This window comes from Podarcis gaigeae (assembly GCF_964106915.1).
Source record: "Podarcis gaigeae genome assembly, chromosome: 5".
Lineage (NCBI taxonomy): Eukaryota > Metazoa > Chordata > Lepidosauria > Squamata > Lacertidae > Podarcis > Podarcis gaigeae.
In genome coordinates this window covers 17,680,739-17,703,464 of record NC_139681.1, presented here as the reverse complement: position 1 = coordinate 17,703,464, position 22,726 = coordinate 17,680,739, and the positions used below count along the sequence as shown (strand labels likewise).

General features: G+C 41.4%; 1 protein-coding gene and 1 long non-coding RNA gene across 2 annotated transcripts in view; one reads left to right on the top strand and one right to left on the bottom strand.

The window, feature by feature from the left end:
• Window positions 1–17,030, top strand: part of LOC310844446 — a 30,692-nt gene extending 13,662 nt beyond the window's left edge. The window contains exons 2-3 of the long non-coding RNA XR_014564135.1: window positions 10,240–13,172; window positions 14,327–17,030. This is a non-coding gene — a long non-coding RNA (uncharacterized lncRNA). The remainder of the gene's footprint in view (window positions 1–10,239; window positions 13,173–14,326) is intronic.
• Window positions 1–22,726, bottom strand: part of LRMDA (leucine rich melanocyte differentiation associated) — a 741,312-nt gene that overhangs the window by 685,163 nt on the left and 33,423 nt on the right.

The window sequence follows — 22,726 nt, the reverse complement described above, 5'->3', positions numbered from 1 at the left end:
CGCTATGAACCAATTTTATTTCAGAAATTCCACCCAGCAAGCTCCTTGTACAAACTTACGCAACTCTTTGAATCCTAACCTGTGTTACCAATATTTGTGCCTTAGGGGAAAAAAACCCATTTCCCTTCCATACTACCAGGTGTCTTGTGTAGGCCCAGACTCATGTGCTATAATGCTTAAAATAGGTCTCTCTCTATGAGGACTTTGGAATTATTAGTCTTTATTCTCCCCATCTATCAGACAACTCAGTATTATTTCTGCTTATAGATGGGGCTCTCCAAACCACTTCTTATATGACTTTCTGAGCAGGAAGTTTGTTCAGCTTTCCACATTGCTTGCTCCAGTACCTTAAACTTCACAACATGGAGTGATGGTTATATGCTGCTGCTGTTGCTGCTGCTGCTGCTGGTGGTAGTAGTAGTAATAGTAGTAGTAGCAGCAGCAGCAACAACAACAGCAACAGCAGCAGCTAGAAACACTGCAACACTGTACTAAGATTTGCAACAGATCTTTAGCCCAAACATGTACAGTGGTACCTCAGGTTACATACGCTTCAGGTTACATATACTTCAGGTTACAGACTCCACTAACGCAGAAATAGTGCTTCAGGTTAAGAACTTTGCTTCAGGATGAGAACAGAAATCATGCTCCAGCGGCGCAGCAGCAGTGGGAGGCCCCATTAGCTAAAGTGGTACCTCAGGTTAAGAACAGTTTCAGGTTAAGAACGGACCTCCAGAACGAATTAAGTACTTAACCCGAGGTACCACTATACTGGTAGGCACACCAGCACCTACAAATTCTTCTCCTGTTTTTGCACAAATTCTTCTCCTGTTTTTGCACAAAAAGGGGCAAAAATGCCCCTTAAAGGAGCGTGAAAATGGCACAAAACCAACACCTAGCAATTACACCAACATTTGCAAGTGCAATCCCAGGAGCCCTTGAACCAACCTTTGAGGCCGGTGGAGAGTTGCAGTTTGAGCAAGGAGGTTTGGGGGGGGGGGCGATTGTGGTGGAATTTGATGGATTTTTGGTGGAGTTTAGTGGAATTTGGAGGAAGTTTTGGAGGAGTTTCTGGGGTTTTCTGAGTTTTTTTATTTTTTGTGTGTGTGTGTTTTTTTTTTAGATGGCACCTAAACGCACAGCATCGCCATTTTCCTTAGATGATGAAAAACCCAAGAAGCAGTGATTAGCGCCCATGCTGGAGGAGAAACTGGACTGTTTACAGGAAGGCATGGCCATGTGAGCTGTGGCAAACAAGTCTCACAGGAATGAGTCCAGGATATGCCATTAAGATATGGGAGGAAAAAATCCGGGCATCAGTGGCAGCAAGTACATCTACAACTAACCAAGGTACTCAGCCAGATGCAGGAAGAGACACTGAATCTGTGGCTAGAGGACATGAAACGCCAGTGTATCTCCATTGATAGCAGCACCTTGCGCAAGAAGGCTCTCAGGTTGTATGAGCACTTCAACCAGCCAACTCCAAATGATTGGTCCATTTCAGACTTTGCTTCAGATTGAAGAACATTGGCACCAGTGGTGAAGCTGCATCCACAGACCAGGCAGCTTCTGAAGCATACCCTGACCAGCTAAAGAGACAAAAGCACCAGCTACCCATTACCATGTTCCTTTGCAAGATACCATCAGCCCTACCGAAGACTGGGTGCCATCACTGCCACTATTCCTGCCTGTGTGGTAAGGGTTTTTTAAAGAGTTTCCAGTAGCTTAGAGGGTGTTTGCAGGCTTTTTCAATGAGTGTTCCCAATATATGTGAATTCATGTGAATGCACGGAGCCTTGGAATATAACCCCTGTGTAAATGGGGAGTTGCCTGTACAAATAAACTCAAACAAGGGGAACAGGTTCATTTTCCTTTATGAAAATTACAAAACACTTCCAAAAAATGGTGATGCTGAGGATTAAAAATGCACAATACATTTTAAGCTTGTTATTTTTGGAGGGTTTCCTAAATTCTCCTTGCAGAAATAGTTCCTATTTAAAAACAAAACAAAGCACCACAAAACTCAAATATTGGAAAATACATAATAAAAGTGCACATCAACCAATGCAAAAAGAAACAGCAAATATTTATAAGAAAGCAAGTTTCACTGCTGCAAAGTATTTAAATCCTGGCACATTGCCTCTTCTGAAAGCCACATGATTTTAAAAGTCACTGACTATCCTGCATGTGTTTGCTTAGGTTAAGGAGCAAATAAAATTGTGATGACAGATACATCCAAGAACTAGTTAGCCTACTAAATCTGGAAACAGAAAGGAAGAAAAGAAGGGAGGAATAGAACAAAAAGAGAATCTAGCTATATAAGATGCTCTTTGTTGCTTGCTGCTTGTTAAAGAATCCCTCTGGTACAACAGAGGGGATTATGAATTCACATGTGAATTTATCCCCTATTAAACTTTTAGCAAAAGGGTCAGTTAGCAGGAATGATAAAGCTCACACACAGCAGTCACATGCTGGCAGCTCAGTCCTCCAACTTTGGGAAATGCAGACAATTGGACACATTCTGTTTTAACAAATTTTCCCACCACATTTTAGATGTTACTAACCTAAGGTAGGAAATAATTTGTTACACAGTACTGAAGTGAGACTCCGGTTTTGGAACACTGCATAAAATTGTGAACATCAACTGTGCAAATATGCCTACTATATGCAGAATTTAGGCTTTGAGACTCCAACATCGGCATTAATGCAAAATTCTAGATGTTCCTGCCACTAGAGAGGGTATATTATGGCAAAGGATTTAGTTTACCCGTCTTCTGTGTTTAACTGAGGATGAACTTTTAATATTAACTATTTCAAGACTTGCATATATACATCTCAGAATTACACCCACACCATTCAACTAAGTACAGAAGGTCAATGTCTAAGAAATTTATACCTCTTTGAGACATGATAAAAGCACAGTTCAAACCTTTACATTAAGTTATACACGAATAGCTGCTTAAAAATATTAAATGACTGAAATTGTTCGGGCCAGAGTGTAATGACCCATTCTTTACTCTCAAAATAAAAGGCATGGTAAGTTGGTTTCCAAACAGTCATTAAAGGGGAAGTGTTTTCAAGGATGTTGGAACTGGTATCTGAGGGCAAGCAGCTAACAATCAGGCTGGCAGCAGAGTTAGGAAGCAAGTAAGCCATCAGTCCAGTCAGTCAGAATTTAGATTAGCTCAGTCTGTACCACAGCCATAAGCCAAGCACACAGATAGTGGCAGAGCTTCATGCTCCTGCACCGGGGGTAGAGAGCAGGCGGGGCTGGCACACATCCTGGGGGCAGGGCGCCCAGCACGGGCGGGGGGCAACCGCGATGGCACTTTCGGGATCATGCTGCCGGGGGCGGTGCACTCCCCCCGCACTCCTCTTCCTCTGCCAGTGCAAACAGAGATGCCAGTCTAGAGTGCTAAACATTATAGACCAGTGGTTCCCAATTAGCTAAGTAATGCAAACTCCGTTTTTCAAAAGCTAAGCCATGGACTCCCTACTTTTGAAATTTTTGATATCTCTATGGTAGTTTTTGTTATGTGAATGGTGCCACAGGCCGGCCGCCCCCTCAGGTGGGTTACATGGACACCCTGAGGTCTGCAGACCACCAATTGGGAACCACTGTTATAGGCAACCTGATGCACCCCCCCCTCCATGTTGTTGGGCTGTAACTCCTGTCCTACTGGACCATTGCTTATAGCTGAAGCTGATGGGAGCTGAAGTCCAACAAAATCTTCAGGTCACCACTTTAGCTACCCCTGCTTTATAGGAATATGTATTGGACCTATTATGTTGCTTGTGAATTGCTAAGCTACAACTGCACTGTTATATAGTGGCCAGCTTCATTGGTGGGGCAGCATTTTCCTTATCTAGCAAACCAACAGGATGGAGAGAGAAAGACTACCACTGTAAGAGTGTTTGGACACCTAGTACCTTACATGAAGATGTATAAAGTATTGGGTGAAGAGAATGCTATCATATATGCCCCACCCACGTATGTGCTACCACTTGTACAGTGTGAACAGCTCTGCCTGCTTACACAATGTTTTTTTAAAAACCCACTCTTGCATCAGCTATCCCTGATGTTACAGGTGCCACCATTGTAACAGCCAACATTTAACAACATCCTTATTTCAAGAAGCTCTGAATAGCTGCACATTCCCTATTGTTGAATATGCCCACCAAACAGGTTTTAAAACTCAGCGGGATGGCATGGGGTGGAGAGAACCAATAAATGTAAACCTCTGATTAGCCAGTAATATTTTGTTGCTGCTGCTGTTGCTGTCCCCCTAATTCATTTAGGAAGAAGTGTACATGGAAGAAGAGTGGTTTTATCATAAAAAGCAATCAGGGCCAACAGACAAATGGCTGGCAGTGAAGCAGTGGAGGGCGGGGGGGGGGGGACGGAATCACCCCTTTCTATGAAGTAAATATGCATGAAGCTTTCAGACTATTTTCATCTAATGTTGTGAAGCAGCTTTCAGTTCACATGAAGGGAAACCATTGCAAAAAGGCAGCAGAGAAATAAAAGAAAAATCACATCAAGTGAGAACATGCACACACTGAAAGTTTCCTTAAGAGGATTTCTTTAAGTTGAGCAGCCCTTCTCCGGTTCAGTTGTGCCCAGCTGACAATATATTAACGGTGTGCATTGCAGCAATTGTGCAATATATTGGAAGTGTACATAGTAGACCGGGGTGGCCAACATCTGTATTATTGGGGGCCATTCGATCCCCCAGATAAACACTAGTCCAGAGGCTAAAACTCTGGAACTTTTCATTTATCGGCATCTTTAAAGGAAAGTGGCATTTACTCAAAGTAGGAGTTTCATATGCACAATACAGCTATGCTTAGATAGAAGTTTGCCATGAGAGTATGGTAATGAAGAATGGAGGTGCTTCCGTAAAGATTCACACACACACCAGTGTTCGAAACTCGCACTGTTCTAGGCACATTTTGTGACAGGGAATTTCATTAGCACAAGCTGTTTCTGAGTAACAGGCGCAGTACTGCACCTAAGGTTTCAGATTAAAACTGCAGAGTGGAAGGAAAGGAGGACCTTTTTCTGCCTCCCCACTTCCAGCTACTCTCTGAGAAGAGACCCTCTTGAAAATATTATGGGGGTGGGCAGGGGAAGGACAAGAGCATGTAAAAAATGAACATAATATTTTAGCTGTTCATTCATTTTCAGCTTTGTATTCTTTTAAAAAAGCACACCTAGACATTCCATTGTTGCACCTATAAGCTAGGTTTAAGGTGCCATTTAAAAAGGTAAAGGTAAAGCACCCCTAACAGTTAAGTCCAGTCACAGACGACTCTGGGGTTGCGGTGCTCATCTCACTTTACAGGCCGAGGCGTTTGTCCACAGACAAAAACAGTTTTTCAGGGTCATGTGGCCAGCATGACTAAGCCGCTTCTGGTGCAATGGAACACGAAAACCAGGGCAGCACACGAAAACACTGTTTACCTTCCCACCGGAGTGGTACCTATTTATCTACTTGTACTTTTGGCATGCTTTCAAACTGCTAGGTTGGCACGAGCTGGGACTGAGCAACAGGAGTTCACACCGTCACGGGCATTCGAACAGCCGACCTTCTGATAGGGAAGCCCAAGAGGCTCAGCGGTTTAGACCACAGCACCACTCATGTCCCCAAGGTGCCATTTAGTTCCAACTTTCATATCTCAGTTTCTACCACTGACACACACAAACACACACACACACCACAAGACACAGTTGAACAGCAGTGCTTTTCCTTTGCAGAATGTAAAATATGATAAAACATTTATGAAATAAACGGATACTTGTTTTCAAAGGGAAAGCTATGTTGGTCAGTTTTGCAGCAAACACAAAGTTATGTAGTACTATAAACTGACAAATTTATTATGGTATAAACATTTCCCCCCTTACAAGTAAAACTAGAATTCAAACTAGGCAAAATTTTACATGCAGATTAGATTTTGGTAGTTCCGCCAAGGACAGCGGCTTTCCAGGATTTCAGATATGAGAACATTCCCAGCTCTATTGGGAGATGCCAGGGATTGAACCTGGTGAACCTGGGACCTGCTGCATGCGGAGTAGATGCTCTACCCCTGAACTACAGCCCTTGCCCATTTGCTCCCTCACTCCATAACTGGAAGGCACGTGTCCTCCCCTCTTCCCTTTAGTCAAGGTACACTAAACCAGGAACTCATGTTCCTTAATCAACTGAAAGCAGGAAGGCTGAAATGGAAGGTGCACACAGGTCTCACATTCCCTGCAGTGGCCTGGTAAGTGTCATTTCATGCACATCGGCTATGGAAATCTATCCATACATGAATGCTGGGCGAAAATGTCTGGATTGTGCCTAACATTTCCAAGCCAGGTTATCCTAAAAGAGAGCTTTTTGACCTTGACAAATTCCCCAATGAGATTATTCTAGTATTGGCATCTAAAGCTTGCACTGAGATGAATGTCTTGCAGCTCATAATAAACTGTGCTGAAATTATGCAACATACACAGAGATTATGTTCAAGTGAGTTCCAGTTAACATTCACCACAAAGCCACATTCAAGTCTCGTTACATTTTGAATTGCATTCCAAATTTACTTTGGTTTCAAGAATGAATCATAAGTGCTAATATATTTGCAGTATTGGGGGATTTAAAAGTGTGTGTGTGTGTGTGTGTGTGTGTGTGTGTGTGTGTGTAGATTAAAGCAACCCTGCAATTACACAACTGCCAAGAATCTTGGCTTTCTAGATTAGGAAAAAGCACTGTAGTTTTTCCATAAAGGGGTTCCCTTACTTCCTCCTCCTCCCACAACTAAGGCATACCTTTTCACTGATACAATTACACTTCAGTAGCTCTGAACTCCCAGTTCAGACTAATCTGTCTAACGATGGAATGCACCTTTCAAGTTTCCATTTGACAGAAATCCATCGTTCATCGTTTGACAGTGCGTATGCTTTTTGCTGACAGAGCTCCATTACTGGAAAAAGCTCAGTAAGTAACGCTGATCTGAAACAACTATATATTGTAGGTGGCCAGCAGGAGATGTACTGATTTTTAAGTGAAGAAAGTCACTGTAAGGAGAGGCACCTGCTTAATTATTTATGCTCTACCCAAACTGATTACAGTGTGGTTACTGGCGCTGATTTGCAGAATTATCACTTATGTCCTCTATATAAGAGACAAACAAATATTGTGTTGTTAGAACCAGTCTGATACAGTGGGCAGACGTAAAATATGGGCTGAGGTCACCTCAGTTCAAATCCTAATTTAGCCATGGGGAGCTCACTATATCTCAGCTAAGTCTATCTCACAGAGCTGTTACACAAATGAAACTGGGTAACTCCTTGTACTGTACTCTGTTCTGAGCACCTTAGTGGAAGGGGGTGGAAAATACCAAATGTAGTGAAATGGATAAATGAAAAGTTCTCAAATATTGCAACAAAGTTATCAGTTTTAAAATATCAAAAAGATGCAGATTTTTTTTAAAAAAAAGATATAAAGACATGCCAACTATAAAGAAACCTCACTAAAATATTGTGCAATTCAGTCAGAAGTAATACAATCCCTTTATCACAGCTTCACCAGGTCTTAGTTGAAACTGAGAATTTAAGTACCGGTAGTCGAGTATCCATCTTATAAGTTAGTTTAGTCAAGTTCTGACCTTTGTTACATCTCCAAAGCACTTCATTTCCTGTATAGCCTGATGGGTAGGCCTAGACCTTTCAGCCCTTTTAAGGAATAAGCCATAACACTTTTAGTAAATAAACCAAAACAAATAAAACTGCAGTTGAAAAAAAACCATCTTGAAAAGGAAATAAATCCTCTTAAGAAGCAGGGTATTACCACTCATAAGTAAGGCTCTTGGGAAATGACAGTTTGCATCAACAGGACCTAAAGCGAAAGCAAGGCATGTTCAGACTGGCAATCAAAGAGGCAGATTGAAGACAGGGTCATTTAAAAATAACTCTGCAAGCAGCAAACAATCGGAAAACGAGAACATTTAAGAGATTCCAGCATGGGATTCTTCTTAGAAATAAAATAAACTTTGATATACTTGTGGAAAGGGGCAAATAGGTTGTGCTTTCACAACCTAGAGACCTAGGTGCCTCCCAACTGAGGAAAAGGCTTCAGGTGTTCTAGGTAAAGCAAAATTAGTTTTATTCAGACTTTTCTCATGTACTTATTCAAGAATACAATTTATTTTCCAAAAAAAAATAACAAGCCAGCAGCAAGGGTGTAATTTTCAATACAAATTAGGGTTAAATTCAAATATTGTAACGTGAGCAGATTTAAAAAGCATACTTATCAAATGATAAGGAATCTTGTAACACCTTAAAGATTATTTTTTAATTAAAAAAAAAAGATGAACACATTACTTATGACAAAAGTTTCCATGGAGTAGAACCTACTTCTCCAAAAGCATTAGCTGGCAATGCATACAGCAGGACAATAAACCATTGTTTCTCTTCAGATCTAACTGAACAAAATCAAGCATCATTATTAGTTCCAATTCAGCTATTTCCCACTGGAGACTACCTTTGAAATTCCTTTGTTGGAGAATGTCAAGGGAGTGCCCAGGGAGACTGGTGGTTTAAATACAGTATTGCATATAGCACTTTTCAAGGAATTTCATCCACCTCCTGCTCACTCTGACAGAGCTCTGGTCATACAATCATTCCAGGCCTGTTGCAGTTCCCACCCCTGCCACACTCCATTGTTTTTCCTTCAAGGCTGCATGGTCCAGACTGCCTCTTCAGCAGTGCACCAAGGCAAAAGCTCTCATAGCTCTTTCAATGCCTTCTTGCCGAAAGCAATAAGGAAAGAGTCAGGCAGAGCTGCTACCCTGGCGATGTACTGCCAGCCTCTGCATTCTCCTTCTAATTTGTCCCTGCCGGTGAGGGAGGGAGAAACCTGCCTTCATTCATGACCAAGTAAACACAGAGAAGTGTTCCAGGGACTGGGTATCACCAGCTGTGAGCTGGCTCTCCAAATTCCTCCTTCTTCAAAGGGCCATGATGGCAATGGAAACCCAGAACCACATGTTCATGATTCTACGTGTATAGTTTTGTCATGGCATAGACAGCCAGTGACATAACTTGTTTGGCCACACAAATGGCTTGCAGAGTTTGCCCACTTGGGTGCTCGGACTGGAGGCAACTACTGCTCACCACAGCTGAGCAGGAAAGTATACGCCTGTTTTGATGTTTGTGCATAGATGAGAATCTTTGCATTCTTTACCCCTGGGGAAGTTAGTTTTACCCTGGAGTCACTGCTGTTTTATGTTACTGGCAGGCTACAGTAGCCCCTCAGGAGACAATCACTTACCACTAGTAAATCACTATCTGTCACTTTGTAGAGACAGAGCTTGCGCCATACCTTGAGTATACATTGCAATTACCTCTTAGTCCAGCAACAAGAGGTAAATCATATTGTGTACTCAAGCCCTGGGACTGCTCATTTATGGAAGGAACTTCTTGGAGGCAAGGGAGTATCTTGTTCAGACTGCTCATCCTGTAAAGCCACATGTGGAGCATCGGGCTCACATTCAAGCCCTCAATTCCTCACAAATGCAGAATACACTGTGGAAAAATAGTTTTGTCCTTGGCCCATGTTCTACAGCAGAGCTTGCATTTACTTGGAAGCAGAAGGGCTGCTCACCCTCTTTAGGGAAAGGCATAATACGGCAACTCACCACCATGACAATCAGATATCATGATGCAAAACTCACAAAGGGCACTAATAATTATCATGATTTGAAAACTAAGCCATCCTACTAATTTAATAGGAATTAAACCAGGCCCACAGCTTCCTGTGCAATCAGCAACCAGTTTTGCATAGAAATACACAGAGGTAGGAAAACAATCGTGGATTGCCTTTCATTTAAAAGCCTTCCATAGGAGAAAGGGTGTGTCACTATAGGTACAATGCAAGACATTCTAAGAATTGTGGTCAACTATTAGGAGATAGGCTTACACAAACTTGGCCCTCCAGCTGTTTTTGGACTACAACTCCCATCATCCCTAGCTAACAGGACCAGTGATCAGGGGTGATGGGAATTGTAGTCCCAAAACAGCTGGAGGGCCAAGTTTAGCCACCACTGGTTTACACAGTATAAGGTTTGTCAATTCAGTGGTACCTCAGGTTACAGATGCTTCAGGTTACAGACACTCCACTAACCCAGAAATAGTACCTCGGGTTATGAACTTTGCTTCAGGATGAGAACAGAAATTGTGTTCTGGCAGCATGGTGGCAGTGGGAGGGCCCATTAGCTAAAGTGGTACCTCAGGTTAAGAACAGTTTCAGGTTAAGAACGGACCTCCAGAATGAATTAAGTTCTTAACCCGAGGTACCACTGTATACTATTCTATCATAAGTCATTTTATGGAAAGACAGGATGTGTGTGTGTGTGTGTGTGTGTGTGTGTGCGCGCACACACACACACGCACATTATACACAAAAATATAAATATTGAGCCCATATGCTTGCCTTTCGGTTATCCATTGTTTTATAGTTTATATCAGGGGTGGCTAGCATAGAACCCTCCCTGGCTTTTGGACATGCTGATGGGGCTTGGATGGGTGGGGCTTGGAGCCCAACAACTTCTTGATGGCACCAAACTGCCTATTCATGGTTTATATGATCAATAGCAGCTAGAAGAGAATGATTCCCTGGATTCCAGCCAGAGGAATCCCATGCAATCCATTTTTTCCTCTACTCTTTTGCTGTAACAGAAAAAATATAGCATCATTTTCTCTTGGGTGAGGGTGTTAGGTCTCCCTGCTAGATGGCTTGTCTAGTTTGTTACCATAACGAAACAACACATCAAAGGCAGGATACATAATTAGAGAAAAGGAATAATAATTACTTCTAACATGACAAGGCTGACCACAGTAGAAGGGAGCTCTGTCAAAGTCAATTACTCTTTTAAAATTAGGGGCAAGGCAATTATTCCAATGTACTCCTCATGAATTATACTGTTCATTAATGACGGCATGCAAGCAAGTGCTTCATCTATGTGTTGCTCAGACTGGATGGAGGTCTTAATGTTGCAGCCTTACATTGTTCCATATGATTTTTTAAAATGCTTGACACATTCGAACAGCTGGAAGGAACACATTACAAATCACAGAGAAGACCATTTTCTAAAAGAAGCCTTAAAGGACTGACCCCAACATTAAGTTTTCAGCACAGCATGTCAATTTCATGTAATTACTTTTTTTATGCACTTAAATTGCTTTTATAGGGATTTTTATGTCTAAAGCCTCAAACTTTGAACCATGAGCACCTACCAAAATATATTTAAAAAATAAGCCTCCATAGGGACTTGCTGAACATTCCTATCATGAGAATATTTACTATTAATAATAATAATAATAATAATTATTATTATTATTATTATTATTATTATTATTATTATTATTTGTGGTTCACAACAGAAAAATAGAACTTGAGAATACAAAATACATAATACAAAAGGAAAAACAACAAAGCGCTTCCAAAGAATTGGAAAACCATGGTGGTAGTGTACAAAACTAAGCGCAGCCATTTCCGAAATAGAGTAAGCCTGGTTATACCCTGCTTCAGGCTTCATTTTATGTTAACCATTAGGAAAATACGTGCCATTTTTACAGTACCGTCTCCTTGGCTTATTGGAGAAAAGTGATTGGGCCAGATTCAACAAGTAGTTGCACTAGAAAGAGCTAGCACAATGAGCCTCACTAGAAGAAGGGAGATAGTTTCATTAGGCAAACAGAAATCCTTAGCCCTATGTTAAATTTCACCCACTGTCTCCGTTTTGTTGTGCTTAGTCCTCATACACCAAATTTTCAAAGGACCATCCTAACTTCCCTGGCAATCTTTGAGATGAGTCTATTTTTGTTCCCTACATAGTTCTTCATATTTTACCATATGTAACCCAGTCTAGGGACTCAGCTATACGGCTGCAAATAAAACATTTTAAATGTGTTATAAAGTGCAATATGCATATGTGACACTAGATGATGACAGTGAGCTATGCTAAATTCAATGTATTTTTCAAAACTTTTTTAAAAAGTATTTTCACAGCGTTTTTTATATGTGTGTAGATTCCACCTAATTAAAATTACTGTTACCTTTAAAGCCCTTCATGACTTGGGAGCCAAATATACTTTAGAGACCACCATTCACCATATGAGCTGGTACATACGTGTACCAACACCATGAGGCAATGATGGTTGTTGTAGGGCCTTTGCAGCAGGTGCTCCAAAGCTATGGAATTATCTCCCAGATATAAGTTCCTCCTTTGTAGTGTTTCAAGGAGGAGGCAAGACTTTGCTTTTTTCTAAAAGCCTTTGGCTGTTGAACTTTTAATTAAAGCTTGATATTGCTGCTGCAGAAATTTACTGGTTTTGTTGCTTATGGGAGGCATTTATATCTATTTTTATGATTTGAAATTAATGTTGTAAGCTGCCTCAAGCCTGGGAGAGACAGCAGTTTTGTTTGGAGCCTAAGACTCACTTTGCATATTACCTTTATGACTGTTTGGAGTCTTCCCCCACTTATGGGAGTCCTTAATTTGCAAGTGTGTGCAAACCGGTTGCTCACACATCTCTACCACAGCAACTTCCATGATTTTGGTCACTCCAAAATACAGCTGAATTGGGCAGAGTTTTCAGGAAGATGGTCAACTACTGCCTGGGCTGTACCACGGCAGAATGTGAAAGGAGAGGTCTTGTGTGATTATAAGTACTTTTGTACAAAACAACAAAACAAAAACATTGCATAGAGTTAAACAAGAAATGAAGAAAACTGAATGTCTTCTCCTATACCAGTCTATCCTGTCACAGGGATTATCAAATGAGGCTTTCTTCCAGGTACCCTCGTCTCAGCTTGAGTGGCAACTGGAAGGAGAACATTTCCAGTGCTAGCTAGCTGCTCCTAAAACATCCCCTTCCCCAAGGAATCCTGACTGGTGCTTATGCTGATGTCATTTAGGTGCCAGAAGAAGATTGCTATTGTTAAAAAAAACCCCAAACCCCCCACCATTCCTGGGGAATTGTACTGCTTTTAGTGACCTTATTTTATTTGGAGTTTTGCTGTACAAGCTGCTGCTGAAACTTATTCTTTTTCCTGTTATTGTGTCCAATTCTTATAGTTTATTTTATATTTTTTTCCATTTTATCATTATAGTCTGCTCTGAGAACCCCAGTATTTAAAGATCTGGCTTATAAATGTTTTGAAACTAACTAAATAAAAAATACTACAACCAGGCCTTTCCTCAACATTTCAGAGACAGCTATTATTAGTGTTATGTCTGAGCAACCCAAGAGCCTGGTCCATTTACTGCGAGGGTTTTTCACTTGCCTAAGTCCTTACCAATAAAGCCCAAGACCCCGTTCTGCCTGGGTATCATGCCATACCATTCACACACCAAGGGCATAACTATATTAAATATATGAGAACAGTAGCAACAACAAACCCTCCCCCATGTCCTGAAGTCTCCTATGTTTGTCGCAAATGGACAGCTGTGGCAATCTATGTCGTAGCTCAGAGGTCTCGTTGCTCTTACCCTCAAACAATTTGCTTACTTAGTTTCTCAAACCCGCTTGAGAACAGAGCCTGGAGTTACAATGTGGAACATTAACAGCACTGCAGGATCAGAATTCCCTATCTTCCAACAACATTCCTCTTTGCTCCTCATAGTTCGTTTAGATACAAGGATGCAGTTCAGACTTTTCACTGGCAGACTGCTCTCTATGCAGCTTAGCTGCACCCCATATATTCTGATTACAATTATTTAAATTCAAGATTGCAACAAATTAGGGCTTGTCAGCACTTCCACCTCATTACTGAATCGAAGCAAACATCAACTGGGTTTTCCACAGTTGGACGTTTGCTCCAAGTCAGTGGTAAACAGTAGGATTTATCGGGAAAAGTGGTGGAGCACAGGTAAAACTGCTAATATTTATGCCTAGAAATCTGCTGGATAGCTCAGTTGGCTAGAGCATGGTGCTGATGATGCCAAAGTTGCAGGTTCGATCCCCATAAGGGACAGCTGCATATTCCTGCATTGCAGGGGGTTGGACAAGATGATCCTCAGAGTCCCTTCCAACTCTACGATTCTATGAGTCTATGATTCTCTCTCAGTGCTTTCTAGGCACAGAACAAGTTAAGTGTGGACGAGCCCTATATCTCAAATAGGAACATTGCTGCCCAACCAAACTCCTCAGATTCTTTTGCATTTCCTCCCAGCCTGACAGCATGCACCGGTAGGGCTTCTTCCTCTAGAATCCTTTCTGCAGGCATCAGCTATGCCAGCAAATCCCCCAATGTGGAACTCACTTGTGCAGCCTTTCCAGCAGGCTTTGGCTAATGATGGGTGGCAGAGCCAAAATGTGCTTCCCCTTGCCAACGCACAGTCAGAAGCACACTTTAAGACTCCCGATGGGCACTGGCAGCTGTGTCTATACCTGCCCATACCTGGCATCATATGTGTGTGTGTGGCAGGTAGGTGTGACTTGATGGAAATGGCTTCATGGGTCAAATTTGGACACCTGTTGGTCAAGTTCACCCCATGGGCCAGACATTCCCCAACCTGGCTCCAGATGGCTTTTTGTTCCCTGAACAGCATATATGAACATCCACCCCCACAAAAGTCTGAAATGGTACAGTCTACACACAGATTTACTACCCATGAGAACTATGCCCTGGGCCAGGGGTGGCTCAGACATTGCTAAACTACAGCTTTCATCATTCATGACTATTGGCCCTGCTGGCTGGCACTGATAGAAGTTCTAGTTCAGCAACATCTAGAGGGCCACAGGTTAGCCACTCATGTCATTGTTTGGATTTGATAATCGTGTGTAGTCTCCTTCCCCCAATAAGAACTCATAGAGAAATATTACCTTCTGCATTTACTGTTCAATCCATCAGATTTAAGTAAAAAAATGTTTTCAAAAAAATGTTCTCTATCCCTCTCACACACCTATCACAGACGCAAAGAGAAACTCCATACATATTTTTCTTTCTGCTTTATAGTTTTTTGTTCTGTTGTACAGAAGCCACACATTTTAAGATCTCCAGAGCAAATCTCATCTTTCAACATTTGTTGTGAAGTAACAATTCCTCTAGTAAGGAAGTAGGATTAACAAGCCATGCAGGAGTTTTTTTTTCCAGAGAGATTTAAATTACTTCCAAAATGGGAAGAGGAGGGCTGCTGCATGAAAGACTGGTGTTGCTTTCAGTGCATTTTAGAAATGAGATCAAGTTCAAGTTCAGCTATAAATATCCTTCCAACTGCACAGAAAAAAATATTAATGGCAACATAGTTCTTCTGCTTTAAAAAAAATGATGGTTGCATATATAAACAGAAATGGAATTCCACAAAAGCAACTTTAGCCAGCAAACCAACCCACATCAAAGTCACCATCAGCTGTTTTGCATGGCTACACCAAAATATGCAGATTTACACATAAGAAGAGAAAATGGAATTATGATTGTTTGAAATTTAACTTTTAAAAATGTCAAGTTTCTAGTCCTTATAGCTGCAGAGAAAACCCCCTGAAGTCACATATCTTAGAAACTAACGAGGTGTTTTGTGGGTCGGGAAAGAATCTCCAATGGCTGGGGTAAACCCACTTTTGGCTTTCCTGCTTCTAAACAAACTACAATTATATTCCCATTGTGCTCTTTTCACCACCAGTGCCACAGTTTTCAGTGTAGAAAAGTACTGTACTTTACTGTTCTTATTTATAGTAGTAGTTCATGGGGTCAATGGACAAATCCTTACAACCAACCATTTAAAATATGGTTGACACAGAGAAACAGAGACACAGATTTTTAAAGCCTGCCCCAATACACATAGTATGGAGGGTCAGAAATGGAAGCTGAGCCACTGAGCAACATTTCTGTGGAAACAATCATTACAACAGCATTCCAATAACTTTGAACAAAGATGTTTCAGTTAAATAACTCTTTCAGAATGATTCAGTACTTTTTCACTGCATCATCCCATAAAAAGCTACCCTTCCCCCCAAAAAAACATACAGTTTGCTTGGATAACATGTGGTGTCATCATAAATCATGTTTTTCTTCTAATAATGTCAACAGTTTTCTTGGAGTTCAAAAGAGAAGCAGAGCAAAACCATTACCTAGTTCTGGCAAGGGAAAAAAAAATCCCCAAGATGTTTGCCTTCACTTTTTCCTCCTCCTGATCTCCTGCAGAAGTTGTGCAAAGACAAAGATGTCACAAAGCACACAAAGCCACAAAGCCAACATGAGCAGATGTTTCCTTTCTGCATTTTTTCTCTCTCCACAAGTCTTTCCCCCATCAATTCCAGTTTATACCCAGAAGGATTAAAAATAAAACAGCACACATTACAACAAAAAACTCAACAGTGCCCATTTTGTTAGTTAGGAAGATAGCATCATTGATAAGAGTATGAGTGAAAGTAAGGAACATTTCAAATTAACAAGATGCTCATCACGACAACAGGGGTGTTAGCATATCACAATGTGAGCTCTCTGTATAGACACACATTGCATTTCTCCACTCCACAATCCTTGCCAACGGGGCCAGGGTGCCAAGGCTTGACCTTCATCATAACAGCATTCACAAAATGCTGGAGTAGATGGCAACCATTCACATACACAAGGAAGAGGTATACTCAGGGACAGCACCAGGATAGAGGTAAAACCTGCTGTCTCCCTCTGATGATCCCAGCTTGAGAATCCAGACTTCCCCTAAATCTCTATCATGCCATACTGAGTTTCAGTTCTTGGTCACACTTGGGAGTGTCATGGAATGTCAGAAATTGGCTTATCTCACTCTACAGAGATGTCTACTGTTTCATCTGTTCGAATTTTGCTGGTAGGTAAAAATGCTTTGTAGATATGAAGGCTATGAAGAGTCACCCCTACAAAGTCAGGTACACTGGCCAACGTATATATACCAATAGCTACTCAAATCTTCATGTGCTCCTGATAATGTTAGCCAGAACTGTACCACCAACACACAAAAGAGAAACACTGAACGAGCAGATCTGGGGTGCTCCAATGTACAAACAAGCACAACACATCTGCAGGGGTGAGGAGCACTGACAGGTTGGAGAGAGAGACAGAGAGAGAGAGAGGGAGAGGGAGAGGGAGAGGGAGAGAGGGAGAGGGAGAGGGGGAGAGGGAGAGAGAGAGAGAGAGAGAGAGAGAGAGAGAGAGAACTGCCTGAAAACATCAGTGAAAAAATTAGCTTGGATTGGGCACAAGTGCTTCCATCCCTCCCTCCCACCCCCCAACAAACCCAAACTGGAGAAAAAACAACAAAAGGAAGAGGGAATCCAAGGAAAACAAAGCTTACTCAGAGAGCATGAAGTGCTCACTGACTGGTGGCAGTGGAACTGAGGAGGAGGGATTCCGCGTTGACACGTTTTGTTGCAGGGCCCCGTGTGTGTGTGTGTGTGTGTGTGTGTGTGTACATGCATGCACGCACGCACACGCACACACACATTATATGATTATATCTCAGTCCTCAGTGAAACCTGAAAAGGAATATTCTGCTCCTGTGACAATGCATAATGTAACTTTCTATGTTCTGGGGCAAAGTTCCTTTCTAGTCCTGCATCTAGAGACCAAGACATATAAAAAAATCAGTCTGGGACCTCATATGCAAAATGCATGTGTCCTTCCCATAAAAGACCCTTTTTAAAGTTCTACTTTAAGTCGTAGGAAATCATTATAACATATAAATTAATGTTCCTAGTCAAGTAAAGCAGAAAAATTCAATGAGGAGAGAATGAAGGGTTGCATACACAATCAAGAAGGGGGAAAGGGGGAAATCAGTGTTTGCCGCAAAAGCAAGAAACAAAGGGCTTCCTTATATATAGGACAGCCTCTGTACCACAGTCCTTATTAACTCACTTAATGTACATTTATAAAAAGGTTTTGTTTCATGTAATAATGACTGGGGATTAAAAACAACCATTGTTATAATATATTATTCCAAATCAAGTGTTCAGGAACAGCAAAAAGAATTCCATTAAATGTTTAACCTTCAGGACCAGAAAAAAACAACTCACAAAAATTTGAAATTTAAATTTTCAAAAGTCTCTGATCTTGATATTGAAATCTGACAATGTTCAAAACTCACCCTCACTGAATACTCACTGAATTAAATGGCGTATTCTGCCAAATACTTTCTGCTATTGTGTGCAAACTGTCAAATATTGTCAAATTTTGATGGCTGTTTCCGCTGCAGAATCTTTGTTTGCTACATGCTGCCAGACAACAAATATTTGCCAATTATTATCACATGCTGAAAATATACTCCAAAAATTGTGAGCTAATTTTGTGGGAAATTATGGAACACAATTTTGTATTCGCTCTTGTAGGATAGGCCTGGATAACTTTTGTCCCCTAAATATCTTCTCACAAGCAATGAATTATATCAACAGGAATTTGTGATTTATTGCTACAGTATGATTAGATATTTAAACCCAATTGTTGCTCACTTCCTACCATGGCAATTGACAAGGAGGTGCTGTTTGAAGAATTACACAACTAGGGCATGTCTGAAAACATTCAAAACCTCTCCATCAATACAATGCAAAAATATAATTTGCTTTTGAGATTGAAATTTTCAGAGGACTTGGAGCACAAAAAGGGAAATAGCTAAGGGAAAAAACTTTAAAATCCCTATAGCCAACCCCCCCCCCCCCAAACCTCAAGTCCTGTTTTTCTGCAAAGGAGGTACAAGTAAATTTAGCATGGACTTTATTATGTTATGTGCAACTAAAGTGTATCCAGATGCATTCACGACTGGGGATAGAAATTCAATTTGGTAGGCAATTAAAGCCAAATCTATAAAATTCACACTTTCCAAAACATGCTAACTGAAATACAGCTATCCTTCAAAATCCACATTTATCTGAATTTTGAGATGTAGTTCTCTAACCCAACAAAATTTACAAATAGTAGTGGGAAGTGTGAATAAAAATGAAGATACAAGTGAAAACATATAAAAATGCATTTATATTAGGGAAATTTCCTTGCAAAAACATGTGCCTTAGTCAAAGCCACATATAAAAATCTGTTTATTTTGAGAAATTTGCACTAAAATACTGATATTATTATTATTATTATTCCACAAATTGCTGCTAAATGCTAAATGCAGGGAACTGAATTTAAGATTGCAAAAATGAAAAACGGAGAGATCCAAAATAGACAGATCTTTCCATCCCTACTCTGCTTTTTATGTTTCATTTTGTTTCTACTTCTGGATGCATATTCTTGAATGCTATCAAACTTTCACTCATGAAGGATCTACAGGGTCAGAAGAAGTTGCTATGGGAAAAAGAAGCCAAAAGTGTTTTAGTGCATGTGGAGAAGCAACCTTGCAGTTTCTGAATGCACAGTATTAGAACTCAGTGCTGGTTTGAGGCAATAAAGATGTGTGAAACATCTTCATTCCATAAGTTCAAAGCTTTAGAAAGATTCAAATGTGTCGAACCACAAGAGCATTATCCAAGCAGCAACTCTTTCTGTCTGCTCCCAAATGGATTTGGTATAAGTTCTGAAGTTTCAAAAACAATTACTTTGAACAATCTGTCCTCTGTACCAACACTGAAGGACATGATTTCAGTTCAAGTGTCCTCTCCATAAATCCCAGTATTGCCATGACACTAGCTGGAAATCAAAATGTGGAGTTTCAGAGCTATAGGTCTGAGACAGCTCTTTCAAAAAGTATTTTTCTTGCCAGCACTAAAAACAAATGTTTCTCTACATAGGGAGGACTTTTTTTAAAAAAAGAAGGCATAAAAGTAAAACCTAAAGAACACTTTTTTTTACTGTTTGTGTGGGATAGTCTTGTCATGTGCCAGATGTGAAGGAATAAAAAGTGAAAGGCAGCAGCCAACAAAGCATTAAAATAAAAAAAGCACAATGCAGTCTCAAATTTTTGAAACGTGATGTCAAGCCCATTCAGGATGCCTACAAATACATTACATTAAGCCTAGATTTAGTAGGTGATAATTGAAATCAGAGCTTCAGCTATTACCACCAACATGTTTCTAAATAGTACCCAATAAATTTGCCTTCTGTTACCATTTCTTTATGACAGCTGGCAAAGTGCAACAAGAGAGTCTACACATGGACATTGTACTTATTTTTGGTAGTTCTTGTCCTGTATTGACCACTTCACTTGCATAATCTTATGTAGTCATCAGCCCAAAACACTTTGGAATCAATTTTGCAACATATCACTTGACACTCAAACAATGCAATACCTCTCTTTAAATACCCCTCTTCCCATTTCATCCCCACCATCTCACCACCAGTATAAATTCCCGGCCCTTACCTTCATAAATTTCCATGAGCCTCATATTTCTGCCTTTTCCCGATATATGCCTGCCTGCGATATTTAGAATGGCAATTTATAATCCACAGCCATACGAAGGTCTGTTCTTACAATTGATTCTTGCTGTCACTTATGTCTGGTACCTTATCCCTGAACATGTATCTCATGGTTGCCTCCTCCAGATCCCTCTTCAGAACTCAGATTTTCTACAAAGCCCTTGGGTTTAGATCTTTAGTTCTCACCCTCAATGCTAATCCAATTCAAGTATGGTTCAAAAGAAGTCCCTCACTCATAAACTGAATGAACAAATGAATTAATGAACGAATGAACAAGATGGTAACAGGACTTCCCCTAAATTGGTTGCTGTCAGAAACAGGACGCTGGACTAGCCAGGAGTTTAGTCTGATGCAGCTGTACTATGCTTATGAAAGTGCCCATTGCCTATGCCCTGCACATTCAGTGGTAGTGAGGAGTGACTGCAAGTGCATGCAGTTGAAGAGGGCTCCAGCTGATCAGAAACTGATTTACTGGGGTTTCCAGTCAGGTGGAGGAGCTGTACATGTGTTGGGCTCATTTCTCACTAAACACTGAATGTGCACCTGCAAGGTGGACACAACAGGTGGTTGTGTTAGTTTGAGGGATGTGTGGGCAGTGGGCACTCTCACGTTAACTATGAAGGTGTGCCTTTGGACATCCTTTATGTGTAACTGTGGTTTTGCACATCTATCTCATGGTTCTCTCTTCAACACCCACTGCTGTTGTCTTCCCTAGAATCAAGATTCGCATTAATGGGCCCATTCCTCTAGCAAGCTTGAATTCTCTTACCAGAGGAGGAAACTTCAACCAATGTGCACCTCTGCTCACTTTTGAAAACATGCTTGTTCAGAAAGTCCTTTGGTTTCACATAGGACTAGAATTTTTTACTGGCTTCCATATTAATTAGCAAGAATCAATTGAAACCACACATATATCTGCAAGTTTAAAAGTGTAATAAATTACAGATTGCTTTAATCTCAGAAGCATGTGGGAGATCCAAAATGATAATTCTGGCTGTTACTGGATTATCTTTCCTAGCTTCATGGCTATTGAGGCTTGTGGTCTATCCTCCCAGGAGTACGCTGCACACTCAGTTAGGTTTGGCGCCGCAACCACGGCCGCGCACCTGGGGCTACCGGCGGACAGGATCAAAGAAATGGGCCAGTGGAAATCCAATGCTTATAAGTCTAATATGCGACCTGCAGCTTTACCCTACTTATCTGCCTTTTCTGTTCTGTCTTTTACCCCCAGCTATGCTCAGGAGAAGCGTGTGGATTTGCGGCCACAGTATAGTTCATTGGGCCCACGTACGAGCGGTGAGCTGCGGCCTTGCACACAATCTTAGCCTTCCACATGGTGTTCGAGTTTCCTGGTTTTCGAGAAGAGGCATGTGTTGGGAGGAGCTTATGCCATTGCTGTGGGAGAAAGTAGCCAAGTTCGGCCCTCCCGGCATCCTTGTAATTCATTTGGGGGAGAATGACCTTGCTAACAGAAGGAGTGTGGACTTGTTGTGGAGCATAAAAAGAGACTTGAATGCATTTGCAGCCTTGTGTCCCAGAACAACGGTGTTCTGGTCCTCCTTCTTGAAAAGAACTGTTTGGCGCTGTGCGCAAAGCTGTATGGCCATTGAAAGAACCAGGAAACTCGTAAATCGGGCGGTAGCCCGTTGGGTGCACTTTATGTATGGCTGAGTCATTTATCATGACCGTATCCAGATCGGCGACCAAGCTTTATACCGGAATGACGGCGTCCACTTATCGGATCTGGGGAACGACATTTGGTTAGCTAGTGTCAGCAAAAGCATCTGGGATTGGTTGCAGCTTTGAAGGTATTGGCGGCGAGCCTTTGGCACGGGTGGCGGTTAGGCATTGGAATAATGTGTTGTGGTGTGTCGAAGTGCTAGGTGTGGCCATCGCCTATGCCTTCAATTTTTAGGGGTATTCCGTTAAAGGAATCTGGCGGTCGTGTGTTCTGTCCGATACCTGCTTGGCGGGAGGCCATGGCACGACCCGCGGTGACAGCAGGGGTGAGCCTATAGTTGGAGTAGCATCAATAGGTGATGAACCCCTGGTGAATAAACCCACTTGTTTCAATCCAATGCCTAAGCCAATACCTTTTCATTGCTGTAATCAATAAATTTGTGGCCTTTTCTAGCCCATTAACCTTATATCACGTGTCCTTGTGTCTTCATTTCACTTCGCGGGGGTCGGGCCCTCGAACCACAATGAGCTTTGGGATCAGGCATTCCTCACTTTGCATGCTAGCTATGATGTTTCATTCCTGGCTTAATGCAAACCAGGGTTCACTGTTTTGTCAAAACCGGAGAACTCTGGCTTAATGTCAGCTAACAGAGCAGGAAAATTTGCATGGTTTGCGCTTA